The 18,278-nt window shown below is 54.8% G+C and overlaps 1 long non-coding RNA gene across 2 annotated transcripts; it reads right to left on the bottom strand.

The window, feature by feature from the left end:
- Positions 1 to 5,508: 5,508 nt before the first annotated feature.
- On the bottom strand, positions 5,509 to 8,070 carry LOC306667455. Of its 2 annotated transcripts, none has more exons than XR_013765554.1 (3): positions 7,291 to 8,070; positions 6,603 to 6,989; positions 5,509 to 5,526 (listed from the first exon to the last, which is right to left on the bottom strand). It is a non-coding gene; the product is annotated as an uncharacterized lncRNA (long non-coding RNA). The 2 variants fall into 2 exon arrangements; XR_013765555.1 differs by lacking the exon at positions 5,509 to 5,526 and having other exon boundaries at positions 6,709 to 6,846; positions 6,921 to 6,989.
- Positions 8,071 to 18,278: the final 10,208 nt, after the last annotated feature.

Below are 18,278 nucleotides of genomic sequence, written 5' to 3'. Positions count from 1 at the left end.
CGAGAGGCACGGTCCCAATATTCAAAGAAAAGAATGGAAGACCCAGAATAACCAAGCAATTCCAAGCAAAAAGAGCAATGACGGAGACATCACAGTGACCAATTTCAAATTACACTCCAGAGCTAAGGTGGCAAAAGTGCACAGTATCGATATAAACACGGACCCAGACCACTGGTACAGGAAGGAAACAGAACAAATGACTCAGAAGCAGTCATCCGATCTTGGACAAGGGTGCCAAAAACACACCAGGGAAAAGACAGCCTTTAACAGCTGGGAAAACTGGTGATCCATGAGTAGAAGAATGAGACTAGACCCTTTACCTCTCACTCTGCACAAAAATCAACTCAAAATGGACCAGAGACCCAGAAATTAGACCAGAAAATATGCTACTCAGAGAAGAAAACAAAGTCAACACTCCAGCAACACCTTCACCACAAGCAACACCTTCTCAATAGGAGCTCTAAAACTCAGAAATAGTGCCAAGAGTTAATGGGTGGCATCAAATGAAAGAGCTCCTGCACAGCAAAGGAAACAATCAGGAATGTGGAGAGAACCCACGGAAAGGGAGAAGGTCTTTGCTGTCCATTCTTCTGACAGAGGATTAATATCTAGAATACATAAAGAGTCAAAAGACTTAACACCAAAAACAAATAGTCTAATTAATAAATGGGCAAACAAACTAAATAGATATTTCTCAAAAGAAGAAAATCAATTAGGACTTTATAGAGATACATAAAGGCGAATTTGCTGTGGGATATTCATATATGTGCACAGCAGTTTGTCAAGTTTCATTTGTCAAGTTTGGAAGTTTCATTCCACCATTCCTCCTTTTCCAGTCCCCCCCCCCCCAATCCCCTTCCTCTGCTCCACTGATCTCCCTTCTCTTTTTCTGGAACACCCCCACCCCGCGCAGCCACTTCTTTTTCCTTGTTTTGGTCTAACTTCCACATGTAGGAAACATTCAACCCTTGACTTTGTGAGTCTGGGGTCCATCCATTTACCAGCAAATGCCATCATGTCATTTCAGTATGGCTGAACTAACTTTTAAAAGGAAGCTATGAATAAATAGAAGGAAGACCAGTGGGGTAGAGCAAGGGGAGCAGAGGAGGGACGAGGAAGGGAAGAGGAAGCTCGGAGACTGAAGTGGAGCGGACTACATCTCACGCAGTGTGATTGTGGCAAGATGAACCCCACTATTATGTGTGATCATAAAGTACTAATAAAAACATGAAAAATAAGAAATTCAAATGATCAACAAATAGAAGAAAAACTGTCCAACATCTTTAGCCATCAGGAAATAAAAACCAAAACTACGCTCGGGTTTCATCTCCCAATGGTAAGAATAGCAATCACCAAGCCTGCAAACAATAGTGAAAGCTGTCACAGCTGTAGCAGGAAGGAACCATACACTGTGGGTGGGATTGTAAATTGGTACAAACACTATGGAGAGCAGTACAGAGGGTCCTCAAAAGACCACACATGGAACCACCATAATCCCACTCCTTGGTATTTATACAATAGAACTATAATCAGCATGCTATAGTGATACATGCACACCCATGTTTATAGCAGCACAATTCACAATAACCAAACTATGGAACCAGCCTAGATGTCCATCAACAGACAGATGAATAAAGAAATGTGGTGTGTATATACACGATGGAGCTTTGTTCGGCCATGAGGAGTGAAATTCTGTCATTTGCTAGAAAATGGATGGAACTGGAGAATATCATGTTGAGCAAACAACCAGACTCAAAAAGTCAAGGATCCAATGTTCTCTCCACAAGTGTGAATCAGAGAGAAAAAGGCAAAAGAGAGAGAGAGAGAAAGAAAGCTTTCTTCATGAAAATAGAAGAGAGACGGTGCAGAGGAAGAGGATCAGGGAAGGAAAAGGAGGGCTGCAGAGGGAGATGGACAGCATCACGTTATGTGCATGCACAAATGTGTCACAACAGTGCCACAACTGCAGAATCACAGTGCACCAGCAAAAAATGCTCACGTGTGATGGTTTAGTGGAAAGTCTCTTCAGGACTTACCTGCATTCAAACCATCCAAGCCATAGAAGGTAAATGTCCTCTCGATGACCTCCACCCAGCAGGTCTCCATTCCCCACCAGGCCAGTGGTCAGTGCCCCCACTTAATCTTCCAGTGCAGTCCTTAGCCACGCCCATGTTATGGACCACCCTGCGGGGCGAGCACCCCCCTCCTGCAGTCTTGCCCACAGACGCAGCCCAGCGCCCCCTTCTCTCTCAATCTGCTCTCTCTGTCCCCACTCCCTCCAGTCCATTACCCTTAATGAGTACCTGTCAGTGAACTCGCCAAAGTGCTAACTGGCCCTCATCAACTGCCTGTGTGAAAACCATTTTTCAAAGACTCCCCATCACCGGAGGCCAAACCTGGCCACCCTGCCCCATGATGACCACATTTCCCAGTGCTCACTATGGTCCTTGCACAAACACTGGTGTGGTTCCAGGTCGGAACCACACCACATTCCTGAGTCTTCCCTGTGTCGTGCCCGGTAGTCACACACACACAGGTATCCACACACCCACAAGCACCTGGCCAGCTGCCCCTGGTTAACATGGACTCACTCTTAGAAGTTTCACAAGCGCCTCTCCTGGTGTCCTTCCGTGTGCCTCCGCATGAGCTAAGTGCCCCTTCCTGTGACCTCACAGGTTCACACACACGCCCCTGTCCCTGAGCCCTCCTCTGGTTGGAAGAGAACGCCCATGCGTCCGTGACCCTGCTCCTGGAGCAGGGCTGTTTCCCCCGCCATGTCGGCACCACCCACATCCGCTACAGTGTCAGCGCAGAGTGATGTTGTCCTAAACTGAACTAAAGTAAAAAATATCTCATGGAATGTTTCCCTCAAACTATTTCAAAGAACCCGGGAAATAAACACATTTTTACAGACGAGCTGTAGATACAAGATTAAAGAATGCTTTCCAGTGTTCACCCTCCACCCAGCAAAGGAGCTCTTAACGTGTTTGAAGGTCAAAGTGTTCGAGGTCTACTTCCAGCTGATTTCTCCATGACTTCCAAAATGTCACAAAAATTAGGCAGGACCCTATGAGAGTTAAGACCTCACTGAAGAGTTACATGTAGAATTATGCATACAGTTTAATCAGATTAAATCTTCCATCTATTTCTTTTGGCTTAACAACCTCACATTTAGATTACTTGCTTTCCTTAAAAAATAAAGAAGCCCAGGTGACATGGCAGGTGTCTGAGGTACTAGCTTCTGGGAGAATCATGCCCAGGGCCACACACAATCCCAGCACACTCCTCAGCACCCAGCGGCCCAGAGGCACTGACTCACTTTGAAGTCCTGGGTTCTCGTGTTTGCTTTGCTTCAGTGTGATGTCATCTGGGGACGTGCCCAGAATCCTGACACCTTCGGAACAGGAGTCCTGCTTTCTTATCCTCTGTGAGTGTGTGTTGGAAATACCAGCAAGTGTCTTTTGATTATTCTGGGATTTTTTTTCACGTGGCTCTTTTAAAAGTATCATTACTATTTATATGTAGGGACTTTTGTCAATATTTTCCAAAGTTGTCAAAGAGAATGACTTTAAAATTTTGCACGTGCTTGGCCTGTCTGTCAGGTTCTCAGCGAGCTGCCTTTGTAGTTGGATATGAGGTGTCCCCAAAGCTTTGTGTAGGACATTACAGGAAATTCAGAGGTGATGTGATAAGGAGAGGAGTAACCTAATCAGTGGGTTAGTCCACAGTTATGGATTAACTGGGCAGTAGCTGTAGGCAGGTGGGGTGCGGCTGGAGGAGATGGAGGTGCACCTGTGGGGGTTATATTTTGTCGCTGGTGGATAGAGCTCTCTCTGCTTCCTGGTTGTCACATTCTGAGCTGCTGTCCTTCTACCATGACATTCTGCCTCATCTCAGGACCAGAGCTGTGAAGTCTGCCAACCATGGACTGAACCTCTGAAAATATGAGCCAAATAAATCTCTTCCCCTAAGCTGTTGTTAGGCCTTTTGGTCACAGCAACAAGGTGATTAACAGTGTCCATCAACTCTTCAGAGTCGCCTCCGCTACTGTTCAGAGACTTCTCCACGCCAGCACGCTCCAGGCAACCCCACGCTGTAGGCTGCACTGAGCTTCCAGTGGCAAGCTGGGGTTGGGTGCTTTGTGCAAGGCCCAGAGTCTGGAGGTGCGTAATGAATGATCACTGTGGAATGGGTTCAGTTCTATTGCTTTGGTTTTCCTCTGTGAATCAATATTATTGATCATACATCCATAAAAAGTGAAGTTAGTTGTTAAGTGTTGAAATAAAACATGACTATGAAGTTCCTACATGTACATCTCCAGGTGCGGACTTTTGAGTAGGCGGGTTCATGTGTGCATGTTGTGGATGTCACGTGGCTCAGGTTCCCTTCTCAAGTCCATAGGCTCCCTGACCCCAGAGCCTCGCCCCCTACCAGGATGACTCTCCTCCTGTGGCAACTTGGTGTGGTCTACTGTCCACGCACTGTCCTGGTTCAGTACTAATGCTCTGCAGCTTCTTGTCCCATAGTCAGTCACCTGAGGGCTGTTCCTGTCACAAATGTGTCAACTCAGTGTGCTCTGTGATAAGTCAATGCATTTTCTTCTTGTATCTACTTTGAATTGGGTAACTCCAAAACTGCATTGCAATGTCTACGTGTCCATTTCCTCTGCTCTCCATCTAACGCACTTTCTGAAGAGTTCTATAGTCATGACTGGCTGCCACACAGCCAGCAACTTGGAAGCCCCATTCCCTGCTGGCCATCTGTCTTCGGTTTTGAGTAGTGAAGGCCTTCTACCCACCTTCACCCTGGACGTGCAGGGGCACCGGGAATAGGACACCATTTTCACCAGCGCGTTACATGCTGTTGGAGCCAGGCCCAGGGTGTACACATGGGATGACAGCCTTTCCTTGAGTCACAGCCTTCTAACCCAGCCGGAGGTGTTTCAGACCGTTTAGAAAGCTGTGAGATAAAGCACGCTTGCTTTGATAAACTCAAGGACAAGGTCAAGTATTTTGAGGTCTCTGAAAGAAAAACAAATGTTCCCATATTCTTGTTTCCATGGCCTTCGGCTGACATTGGGTGGACGCTGGTGGGGCTCACTTTGCAGGACGCCTTCCCAGAATAATCCCAGCACTCAAGAGCATGGCCTGCAATATGAGCTATCTTTCAGCCTCGCCATGCTAGCCCCCACAGCAAAGATGCACTCTAAGTACACGCTAAATGGACCTCTTGGCCCAGGAAATGACAATGTCAGCAGCGGCGTCTTTGCTAATGAAGGACGATGATGCAAACAGGGATGGAGGCAGGAGGTGAAGTGTCCTCGGGCCTCCCAGCATGCCCTGGGCCATCCTGTTGGGTCAGTGTCCATGTCCTGGTTTTTACGGTTTCTGTGGCCTGCTCACTGGGATATTTGGAGGACCATTTCCAGATGCCAGATGTCTCACTATGTCTTGGGTAATTATAACTATTTGAGGAATTTCAAGAAAATGCCAACTCATTAGAGATGGAGAGCACTTGACATTCTCTCTGATAAAAACCGGTTTGTCAAAGGGTTTAAAATTCATGCAACACGTGGCACCAACAGGAGACAATTTGAGGGGATCAAAATCTGAGCAATCAAGATCTGAGTAATGGAGGTGTGGCCAAAGAAAAGTCTTCTCCTAATGGGTTAGACTCTCATCAATGTGGTCAGATTCTTAGAGTCACTTTTTATTCCTGTATTTTCTTTATATTTTTAAATTGAAACAGGGTCTGGCTATGCTGCCCAGGCTGACCTTGAACTCCTGGGCTCAAGCCACCCTCTGCCTCAGTCTCCAGAATGCCTGACACAACAGTATGAGCCACAGTACCTACCCCACTGTGAAATTTCTAAAGATGCTGAAGTGGCCATGGAACTGACAGAAATATACAGCAGGAGGGGGATACCTCCAGCAAGGAGGTATACAGCAGGGCAGGCACACCTTCAGCTGAGAGGTATACAGCAGGGCAGGGACACCCCCAGCAGGGAGGTGTACAGCAGGAGGACACCCCCAGCAGGGAGGTATACAGCAGGACAGGGACATCTCCAGCAGGGAGTATACAGCAGGACAAGGTCACTTCCAGCAGGGATGTATACAGCAGGACAAGGACACCTCCAGCAGGGAGGTATACAGCAGGGCAGGCACACCTTCAGCTGGGAGGTATACAGCAGGGCAGGAATACCCCCAGCAGGGAGGTATACAGCAGGAGGACACCCCCAGCAGGGAGGTTTACAGCAGGAGGACACCCCAGCAGGGAGGTATACAGCAGGAGGACACCCCCAGCAGGGAGGGATACAGCAGGAGGACACCCCCAGCAGGGAGGTTTACAGCAGGAGGACACCCCAGCAGGGAGGGATACAGCAGGAGGACACCCCCAGCAGGGAGGGATACAGCAGGAGGACACCCCCAGCAGGGAGGGATACAGCAGGAGGACACCCCCAGCAGGGAGGGATACAGCAGGAGGACACCCCCAGCAGGGAGGGATACAGCAGGAGGACACCCCCAGCAGGGAGGTTTACAGCAGGAGGACACCCCCAGCAGGGAGGGATACAGCAGGAGGACACCCCCAGCAGGGAGGGATACAGCAGGACAGGGCCCCTCCAGCAGGCAGCCTGGAGGAAGGACATCTGACAGCAGCACAGGCCTTGCCCAGCGATTGCCAGGCGACACCCTCTCCTCCTTTGGGTCAGTGCTTGTGAGTATGACCCAGCCAATGGGTTTGCAGTGGCTCTCTGCTGTGGTGTTCAGTGTGGTCCAAGGTCACATCCTCAGCTTCACCATCGCACTGGCCTGACCACGAGGTGGGATCCGCATGTTCTGCTGGGGACTGTGGTGAAAGACAGGGATGCAGCTCCAAGGAGACCCCAGGAAGCCTCTGAGTCCTCTTTGCATTTGACTTACTTGCTCTTTGATTTGAAAGGGAGAGAGTCACCGCTGGTGATTATGTTGGACATGAAATGTGTGCGGCAGCTGGGTGGAAAAAACCAAAAGGGAAATTTAGACTGGAATAAAATAGTAACGTTTCTCTCTGGCCCTGTCCTTAGCAGGAGCATTCTCTAACCCTCCTCCAGAGGTGCCTTTCAGCTCTTATGTCACATTCTCCAGAAGAAGCAACTGACCGCTCTCCAGGGTAAGTCAGTATCACTTAAAACACTTCGTACAAATCCTGAGAACAGCCCTGGTCCAGGAGCAAGTGGGAGTCCAGGCCAGGGGTGCCCAAGCCCTCCTGCCTGGGAGAGTTCCTAAACTTCCCTAAGTCTCCTTTCCCCACCTGTCAAGAGGGACGATGAGTGTACTCAACAGGTAGGTTCCTATGGTAACGTAGTGACACCTTGGGTAGAGGTGGCTGCCATCATGGCCTCTCCCATCTTCGCCTTCGTGTCTGGAGCTCTGCAGAGGCTCTGTCAGGATCTGACAGAGGACGCCATGGTCTGGATACTCTTAGGTGGATTCTCAGCTGGCTGAACCTTGAATACACAAATTTCAGTCCTTGGAGGCAGGTGACTGAGGAAGGAGGCATGTGGCAGGACTTTGCCCTCACCCGTGGTCCATGACCATGTTCCTGTGAACTGCCTCTGTGCAGGACTTGTCCTTGACTGGGGAGAGCTCCTCACAGAGCTCAGCTCCTGGGCTCCCAGGGAGCGCGATCAGAGGTGTTCCCAGGATGCTTGCTTGCAGTCCTTAAAGGCTGATCCAACCCCGGCAATCGAAGGAGAAAAGATTTTGCAGCCAGACCAGCCTTATTTTTAAAATGATATATGTTCAACCAAACTTCAGGTGACACATGAAGTTAGGAGAGGCAGCAATAAAACCAGTGATGGATCCAGATGCACTGGCATGGCAAAGCCTGGGAGGAGCCCCCGGGAGCGTGTCTGCAGCCCGTCAAGGGCTTGTGAGCAGCCTGCTCTCCTGCCTCATGAACCAGTGGCTGGCTCCTGCGGCCAGGAGCCCAGCCCATCTCAGCTCCCGATGCACACAACCCTGAGGGTCAGTGGAGTGACCGATTCAAGGAGCCCACCATGCAGGCCTGTGGCAGAACAGAGGACCAGTTACGACAGACAAAGTCCAGCTCCACACACCAGAGCGCAGGTTAAACCCGACCTGAACCCACTCCAGACACAGTAGAAAAGGGCAGAAGCTGTTCGCTCACCGAGCATCCGACAGCAAATACGTAGGGCAAAGTGAGGCTGGGTACACGAGGGCCTCGTCACGGACTCCCCGCGTGTCTTCAGGACACCCCTGGGGTGGGAATCATGTTTCTGTCACAGTCGGAAAGCAGAGCTCCCGACGGACCTGGATCCCTCAGTGCACGCTCCTGACCCCGTGCAGCTGGAGTCTGCCGCCAAAATCCACCAGCCTAGAACCTAACGGGAGTGGAGGGGTCTTGTGACAATAGCTAACGGAGCAGATGATTGGAAACACCACCTGTCACTAGGGACTGGTCACGCACGGGCAAGCGAAGCAACTCCGAGTGCCGTGCTCTCTTCCCGACTTTCTAAAAGGAGACAGTGGCAGCGGTCCTTCAGGCTGTTTCTACCACGGTCCCCGGCCAGAGCTTCGGTTGGAGTGCGTCCCCCATCGGTCACTGCTGCTCTTCATTAAACTCTGTGTCCACCCCACCCTACCTCATTCTCCTTCACAGTGAATTTTTGGAAAGAACAACTCAAGCTCCTGCAACGGCACACAGGACAGACAGATGAGGCTGGGCACATGTGGGGGAGAAGACGGGTTCTGGGGTCAGGTCAGGGCAGGGCCGCCCTTGGGTGTATCTGGCATGGCGTCCTGCGGGGGCAGGGCCAGGCGCTGCAGAGGAAGCGCCCCCTGGACAGTGTGGCTTCCTGCACTCCTGCTCTCTGCTCCTGCCCATGTCTGGGGACGTGAGGCCATGCCGGCCGCCCTTCCTCACAGGCCTCCTTCCCTGTGTGTTTCTGACTCCCCCAGGCAAAGAGGAAACATGCCCAACATGCATCTCCCTGAGGAGCAGGATGCTGTTTAGGGTGATGGGTGGGAGGAGGAAAGAGGGAGGGTGGCTCCCCATCAGCCCGTCGGACTCTGGATCTCCTGCAGAGATCTTGGGGGAGGCAGCCCGGCACCTCAATCAGATCCAGGCACTGCTGTGGGGCAGTTAATAACCGCCGAGGAAACGGGTCCTCGGACCTCAAAATGGGGGGCCTTGGCAGCAGACGGCTAGTCTCACCCACGGATGGCTTAATGACAGGCATGTCCGTCCACAGGCAGCAGCTACCTGGAGATGAAACACAGGAGGGGCGTGGCGTGACGCAGGAAGCGCTCAGGGCCACCGGCAGCAGAGACCGAGCGGGGGCATCCTTACACCCTGGAATCAAAGACCAGCATGGTGCAGATTCGAGCACCTGCATGAATCAAATGCCAGCCAAAGTCAGAATTTAATGAGGATCTACCATGTGCCAGGTTCTTGACTAGGTTCAGTTCTTGACTAGGTTCTCATCGGCAGGTAAGCAGGTCCCTGAGGAGGAGACAGACGTGTGTCCGCATTTCCACTGATCAGGAAAACTGCAGACAGACTGTATAATCTCGCACAGACAAGCCCTCCCCTCGGGCAGCAAGGAAGGACTGCAGGTTGCTGCTGCCCAGGAGGCAGTAAGGGTGGCCCTGGGCTACAGCAGGCTGTGTCTCCGTAAGGCCATGGAGGCACTCTGCACTTCCCTCTCGGCATGCCTGATACATGCCCATGTTAAGACTTCATCTTGAAGGATCAGCTTGATGGCCATAAGGGCAGACGCACCTCGAACCCCAAGGGCAGGTGGAGCTGGAGGGTTGGGCCAGGGTGAATGCCGCAGCCTCAGGGAGTCTCAGGGCAGAGTCTTGGGGCAGAGCGGGCTTCCCTGGGGAACCTCCACTTTGCTCTTAGGGCCCAGCTCCCTGGAGAGGGTCACTTACCTCTAAAGACGACCCACTGCAGATGTCCACCACACCTTGGTCAGGGCTCCCAGGCAACCCCCAGGACCGTGGCTTAGCCAACTGACACACACCACTAACCCACATGCAGCTCGGGCAGAGGCGATAAACCGGACTCGCTCAGACACTAGGCGAGGCCCTAAACATCCAAATGTAACCAGAGAATGCACACGGCCCCTTGGGGGGCTCAGCAGTGTCCTTCCTGATTCGCAGCATGGGAAACCATATCCAGAAGAGCTGGACCCCACCAAAGGCCCTGCATTTAGGAAGCAGCCATGTGATACTCAGAGCAAGGCAGCGTCTCCCCCAGTTCTCTTGCCGTGTCGCTTCCTGCCAGAGGGCAGGGCATGGCATGGGCTGTCTCCTGACCCTGCCTGCAGGACTGCGCTGGCCCTCTGTGAACATGACAGGGAGGGAGGAGAAGGCCTGAGAAGCAGCAGCTGCGGGCTCAGGAGGCAGCTGCCTCGTAGTCCCGCCTCCGTCTCCAGGAGCCACCATGGGCCAGGACTCGTGGAGACCCTCAGGCCCTAAGGGCCCGGCCAGCGGGAGAAGCCAGGTTCAGATGGGATCCAGCTGAAAAGCCGCCCCAAACTGGGCCCCTGGCCTGGAACTCAGGGTCAGCTCGGGCCATCGCCAAGAGACAAGAAGCCCCATGGAGGAGCAGAGGCCACGACCCAGCGCCTGCCGCAGGAGACGTGAGGTTCATCGCGCTTGTTTTACTTCACAGTGCCAAGGAGGAGGACCAGCCCGGGAGCTAGAGCCAGGGACAGTGCGAGGGCCCCTGAGGCGGCACTGGGCCTCGAGGAGCAGGCCACCGTGGCAGGAGGCGGGCGCAGGGCAAGGAGGCACCCAGGGCCTCTCACAGGCCTCTGCGCTGGGCGGGGCCCATGGGCTGGGCGGCTCCAGCCTGAGGAGAAGACACTAGCGGCCACCAGCCAGGGGCAGTGACAGCGGCTGCCAGAGGCCTTGTGCACCGAGCAGGACATCGGTGGCTGCCACTCCAGGGCAGGGGCCGCGGAAGCCTGAAGGCTGTCACTTCAATTCAGAGAGCAACCCTGGTAAACGGGAGGATCGTACTTCACAAAATGCCTGTCTCCGTCTTTCTTCCCTTTCCCTCCTGAGGCTGGGCCTGGGGCTGGGGCTCGGTGGCAGAGCGCTGGCCTCGCACGCTCAGGCCCTGAGTGCGATCCCCAGCACCACAGAACAAATAAAGGAGCAAACCAACAAGGAACCTTCTGCGCACAAACAGCTTGTTAATCACTCACCGAAGGATCAGGCAGAAGACTTCAGTCTTAGTAGCTGATATTGATTGAAAATCAATCAGAAATGAGGGTAGGATTTCCTTCTCCGAGATGATTATACAAGTCAACAGGGAGATGTGTTCAGATTTTGGAAGAGTCCATTTTCAGGCAACATTCAGGATGACATCATTTCCATGAAGTCAACACTTGAGTCACAAAATAGCTCCTAAAAATAGGATTCTGAGCCATCCAGCTCTGCCAGGACCTCTTAGGTATCTTACAGAACAGGAGCTGTATTTAGGGGACTAAAATGACCACCGAGCAAAAACAAAGGATGAGTAACTTCTGCTAGAGTGGCAATATCCCCAGGCTACGTGGTTCTGTAGCCTCCTTCCTGCCAGGGCCACATGCAGCAGAGACCTCCACTGAAAGAGAGTTCTCACAAGTAATTCTTAAACAGCTGCAGGGACACACTGGAAGACCAGGCCCCAACCTCCAGCAAGAAGCCAGCACAACCTCACCACGAATCTAACACACCCCACCACGAAACCAGCACATGCCCCCATGAATCCAACACACCCCACCATGAATCTAACGCAGCCTGCCATGGATCCAATATACCCCACCATGGATCCAACACACTCCACCATGGATCCAGCCCACACCCCCCCATTAGTCCAACATACCCCACCATGGATTCAACACACCCTTCCATGGACTGAACATACCCTACCATGACTCCAACACACCCCGCCATGACTCCAACACACCCCACCATGAATCCAACATAGCCTGCCATGGATCAAACATAGCCTGCCATGAATCTAACACACCCCACCATGAATCCAACACTCCCCACCATGAATCCAACACTCCCCACCATGAATCCAAGATAGCCTGCCATGGATTCAACACACCCCACTATGACACCAACACACCCCACCAAGATTCCAACACACCCTGCCATGATTCCAGCACACCTCATCATGTCACCAACACACCCCACCATGATCCCAACACACCCTACCATGAATCCACACACCCCGCCATGATTCCAACACACATCACCATGACACCAACACACCCTGCCATGATCCCAATACACCCTACCATGAATCCACACACCCCGCCATGACTCCAACACACATCACCATGACACCAACACACCCCGCCATGATTCCAACACACATCGCCATGATACCAACACACCCCACCATGACACCAACACACCCTGCCGTGATTCCAACACACATTGCCATGACACCAACACACCCTGCCATGATTCCAACATACCACACCTTGACTCCAACACACCCTACCATGAATCCACACAACCCACCATGATTCCAGCACACCTCGCCATGATACCAACACACCGTACCATGATTCCAACACATTCTGCCATGACACCAACACACCCTGCCATGATTCCAACACACATCATCATGACACCAACACACTCCTCCATGATTCTAACACACATCACCATGACACCAACACACCCCACCATGATTCCAACACACATTGCCATGACACCAACACACCCCACCATGACACCACACACCCCGCCATGATTCCAACACACATCGCCATGACACCAACACACCCTGCCATGATTCCAACATACCACACCTTGACTCCAACACACCCTACCATGAATCCACACACCCCGCCATGATTCCAGCACACCTCGCCATGATACCAACACACCCCGCCATGATCCCAACACACCCTACCATGAATCCACACACCCCGCCATGATTCCAACACACATCGCCATGACACCAACACACCCCTCCATGACACCAACACACCCCGCCATGATTCCAACACACATCGCCATGACACCAACACACCCTGCCATGATTCCAACATACCACACCTTGACTCCAACACACCCTACCATGAATCCACACACCCCGCCATGATTCCAGCACACCTCGCCATGATACCAACACACCCCACCATGATTCCAACACATTCTGCCATGACACCAACACACCCTGCCATGATTCCAACCCACATCACCATGACACCAACACACCCCACCATGACACCAACACACCCTGCCATGATTCCAACCCACATCACCATGACACCAACACACCCCACCATGACACCAACACACCCTGCCATGATTTCAACACACATCACCATGACACCAACACACATCACCATGACACCAACACACCCTGCCATGATTCCAACACACCGCACCTTAACTCCAACACACCCTACCATGAATTCATACACCCTGCCATGACTCCAGCACACCTCGCCATGATACCAACACACCCTACCATGAATCCACACACCACGCCATGACATCAGCACACCCTGCCATGACACCAACACACCCCACCATAATTCCATCACACCCTGCCATGACTCTAACACACCCTGCCATGACTCCAACACACCCTACCATGACACCAATACACCCTGCCATGAATCCACACACCCCACCATGACTCCAACACACTCCACCATGGATCCCACACCCCACCATGAAGCCAGCACTCATTGCCATGAGGCCAGTCCATGCCTGCCATCCCACAGGGTGGTGGGTTTCGCTGCACTGGTTCCTAGGTGGAGCGCCTGTCTCTGCTGCTGGCCCAAACTGATGGCAAAGCTGAGCACAGAGTGGGACCTGTGTTTGCGCCGTCTTCTCCATTCTTGCAGGATGAGTTGGCTCAGCCCCAGGTCTGGCAACCACCGCACCCACACTCATCAGTGTTGTGGAGACCCCGTCACAGAAGGCAGTCTGCTGGATGCTGATGAAATCAAAGGTGCCACTTGAAAATACGCCCTGAAAGGTCACCCACAACATGAATCAGCTCAGCCTGGCCACTGCCCAACCCTGAGTCAAGAAGGAACAGGGAAGAATGAGGGCACTGGGGTCAAGGTGGAGCCTGGAGGCCGGCAGGCTCCGCAGAGGCAGGCAGGCCTCGGGGTCACTCCCAGGGCAGGGAAGGCTGCTGTGGTTCCAATGCAGAGGAGCGCCCACATGCTGGGGGAGGCGTCCTGCCTGCTCCTGCTCTCCTGTCCTGCCTCTGGTCTCCCCTGTGCACTTGAGGATCTGGGAGCCGTGCTTCCTCCGAGTTTCAGGCTGGAGGAAAGTGTCCCCTCCTGCCAACCCTGTGCCCTGTCCCCTGGGGAGAGTTCTGGTTAGAGCTGTGGCAGCCCCTGAGAATCATGGTCTCTGCCATTGCACAAGGAGGGCACACAGCCCACACCGGGGTCGTGAGGTATCTCTGCACACTCCCCAAAGCTGAGACCCTGCTGAGCCGCACCGCCACCAGCCAGTCTAGCGTGTCTCCAGCCGCCACCCGGGACTGACGGGCGACAGGGTCAGGCAGCCTCCCAGGTCCCTCACTGCTTGGGTGGGTTGATGTGCTGCTTGGGAGATTTCAGCAAGAGAAGTGCCATCTCCCGCTGCAGAGGTGTCGGAAGACATCAGAGAGAAGATCCATCACGGGGTTACTGTGAGCCCCCTCTTCTGTCGCCAGGTGGGAAGCACAAAAGAGCCACAGGCCTTCCTGTCAACCTAATAGGTTGTGGCCGCAAGGGCTGGGGGCAGTTCCGATGGCTGGGCAGGGCGCAGGGAGCACTGGTGGCTTCCAGTTGGGACTCCATGCATCATCCTGCAGCGCCAGCCCTGAACCCAGCGCCGGTTTTCCTAAACAGGAAGCTAGATGCTCCCAGACGGCCTCCTGCTGCTGCTGGCCTGGCTGGCTGCTCAAAGGTTGACCATAGTGGGACACAAGTCATTCCAATTCTGTCATTTTCATAAGAAATTCAAATAATAAGAAAATCAATTTTCAGCAATGGAATGTAGAGGAGTCTAGGAGGAACGGCCTAAACATCACAAGGGCTCGCTCCCTGCAAGTGGCAGGACCCTGGGCAAGAATCCCCTCCTGAGAACCTGAGAGTCACCGGTTATGGGGAAAGGAGGGAGGCCGGCCGGTGGCCCTGCAGGGGCTCCAACTGAGGCAGCAAAGTGACACAGAGATGCAGGCCCCGCACGTCGGAGGTGTCATGGTGTCTCCAGGTTCAGTGCCCCCCGGAGCAGTCCTCTTCAGAGGGCCCAGATGGTGAGACCCCCGGCCCACCAGCCACGGCCATGGCAAAGCACAGCTGTGAGAGGCCTCCAACCAGCCCCGGACGCTCCGATTTCAGACCCTGCCTCAACCCGTGCTTCCTGGCCTGTGTGCCCTTGGGAGGCTGGGCGTGGCTGCCAGCAGACAGACGCCCTGGACCCCAGCCTCCCCTGGAGCCCAGCCTCTCTGAGATACGCCACCATGGCCCAAACCGCTGACGGACTCTCCACAGCGGGCCGGGCCCCTCTGTTGGACCAGGTACCCGGCAACTACTAGACACACCTCAGTTCTCAAAAAACTTTCACGGAATGCTGTCTATCTGCAGCTTTCTCCATTTCTACAGACCAGCTCGGGCGTGGTCCAGAGGCAACGCGACCTGTGCTGGTGGACGGACCTTCACAGCTCAACAGCGCCTTTTTACTTCTTAAGTCGTTAGACTATATTACTAATTAATTAAGCAAGCCACAAATCTCTTAATTAAATGCCTACTCAGTTGCCAGGCATTATCCTGTGCAGTTTATCCCAGAAGCCATGAAGGAAAGAGAAGAATTCCCAGCGGAGAGGCTGCTTCTGAGGGCCTCATGCCCTGGCTGGGTGGGCTCCTGGGGCCTCACTGCTCCATGTCTGGGCCGTGTCTGGAGCCCTTGCTGGGCTGGAGGAGCAGGGCTAAGGGCCGGGATGAGGAGGATCTGCCTCAGACCTTCCTGTGATCGGGCCCACAGAGCCCGTGTGGCCGGCCCCGCCTGTGGGAGGCACACTGTTCCCCTGGACGCCTTAGGAACCCACCATGCGTGTCCTCCACCCCCATTTGGCATAGAGCCCTCCAGGAAGGCCCGTCCATACCAGGGTTCCCCCGTCGCCCTGGGAAATGGGTGCCCACCACAATACCCTGCCCCTCAGCTCTGTGCCTGCAACATGCGGATGAAGACGCGTGCCCTGGTGTGGTTGTGGGATGATCCAGTAGCAGCTGCACTTCAGTGAGCACGTGTCGGGTCCTGCGCCTACCAAAGCCAGTGCCTGCCGAAGCTTGCAGGAGGCTTGGAAACAGCCCCACCGGGGGCCATGTGCTCTAGCCCCCAGTGGCTCAGGCTGGGGGGGCACCCAGGAGGGTCCCCAGGAAGGGAGCCTGTGGGAGGAACGCCAGGCCCGGTGGAGGCCATGCTGGGAAGGAGCAGAGTCCATGCTCAGAGAGGAAGGACAGACGCGCGGCTGCCCAGGGCTGGGAGCTGGCAACTTGGCTCAGAGTGTCCAGACCACTGCTGGAGAGGCCCCAGAGCCTCCTTCTTCGTCAGTGATGGACAGAGTGCTTGGGGGTACAGTCCCACATGTCGCCCACAGCTCACGGGCGCCTGGCCAGGGCAGCGCCCTCCCGCCCTCCCCAGGGCTGTGCTCTGGATCCGTGAGAAGGCGCCTGCTGACTGTCCCGAGTCCCCGTGGCTCTGTGCAACCCCTCCTGAGCAGGCTCTGCTCCTCAAGAGCCCTTGCAGGGCCCACCGTAGAACAGCTGCCACTGCCCGCCCGGCCAGTCACCGTCCTCCTCCGACGTCCTTCAAGGCAGGCGTTGCTCGTGACTCGGCCCCACAGCTGCCCATCCCCCGTCATCCACACTTCCTTTCCACGAGCTCAGGCGTGTGAGTTACAAGCCACGGACCCAGAAGAAACTCCACAGCCGTGGCCCCACTCCCCTCAGAGCCCCTCGGCTGGGGACCCGCGGGCGCGCCATCTGCATGTGCTGCACTCGCTCTGCCTGGGCCCTCTGGCCGGTGGCACCCTCTGCCCTGGCCACAGGCCCCCGCTCCCTCACACCGCTCCCAGCTGCACCCCACGAGCACCCTGCCACCAGCCCAGCCACCAAGCCCACTCCTGGCGCGGCTGCACCAAGACGGGGCGGGCTCTTGTGTGGTTGCCCACCACTCCTGACACTGTGAGCCGCTGCGCAGAGGTCTCCACGCAGCCTGGGCATTTGGGTGATGCCAGGGACACTGGGAACTTTCCCACGCTGGGTTTGTTCCCAGTATGACCCTCTGCAGGGGCATCGTCCCCACATCCCAGCCGAGGAGACCAAGGCACAGGGATTAAGAAACGCGCTCAGGTCCACACTGATGGGGCAGAGGGAGAGCTGGGCCGGTGGCCAGCCTGAGAAGGCTCTCCTGTCAGGACGAGGCCAGGCTGCCTCTCACATCAGCTTCAATTCTGGGAAAAGCAGCTGGCCATCCGGCAGGGCACATGTCCTGAAGGGAGGCTCTGGGCAGTGCTGACTTTTGGCCCGAGACGTGGGTGCGAGCTGTGGCTTTGGCCCTTCCTGGCTGCACAGAGCGTCTGGTCCGGATGGTCTCCGCCGACCTGCGGAGGCAGGCCTGTGCCCCTCAGCACGCTCTCCCTCTGGCTGTGGAGGGACCGTTCTTTGTGAGCTAAAAACTGAGGCTAGGAAGACAGAGGGTCTTCATTCCACGAGAGGGAACCCGGGAGAAGTAGGTGTACCCCCGTCCACGCCGATCACGAATCCCCACGCGGGTGGGCAGTGGGGGCAGCACCAGGACCCCTGCTCCAGGGCTGGCCTTCCTCCTGCAGGGCTGCTGCCACCACCCTCCACTCCAGCAGCCAGGGCACTGCCCGCCTGCCCGGATCCTGAGCCCCAGGTAGGAGCTGCGGCCAGGCTGGAGGCCACACAGTCCAGGTGCTGTGCCCGGATGCGTGAGGACTGCGGCCTGGCAGCCGCGGGTGGGGTGACACCCTGTCTCCACGCGGTGGCCCCAGAGGCACCAGCATGTTCCCCTGCAACCCCAGGACACGCCACAGTGGTGAGGGCCACAGTCCTCATACGACCTGTGTGGATGTGGTCAGCTCCGTCCTCAGCAGGAGGCGCTCGGGCAGAGGGCCTTGGCCAGGCCCTGGGCCCTGGTTGGTTGGGCACACTGCCAGGCTTGCGTGGACAGCGCGGCTCTTCTGGATCCACGTTGTCTTTGTCTTACAGAAAAAGA

This window comes from Sciurus vulgaris (genome assembly GCF_902686455.1).
Source record: "Sciurus vulgaris genome assembly, chromosome: 8".
In the NCBI taxonomy this organism is placed as follows: Eukaryota; Metazoa; Chordata; class Mammalia; order Rodentia; family Sciuridae; genus Sciurus; species Sciurus vulgaris.
The sequence above is the reverse complement of the archived record's forward strand: the minus strand, read 5'-3'. Positions and strand labels throughout refer to the sequence as shown.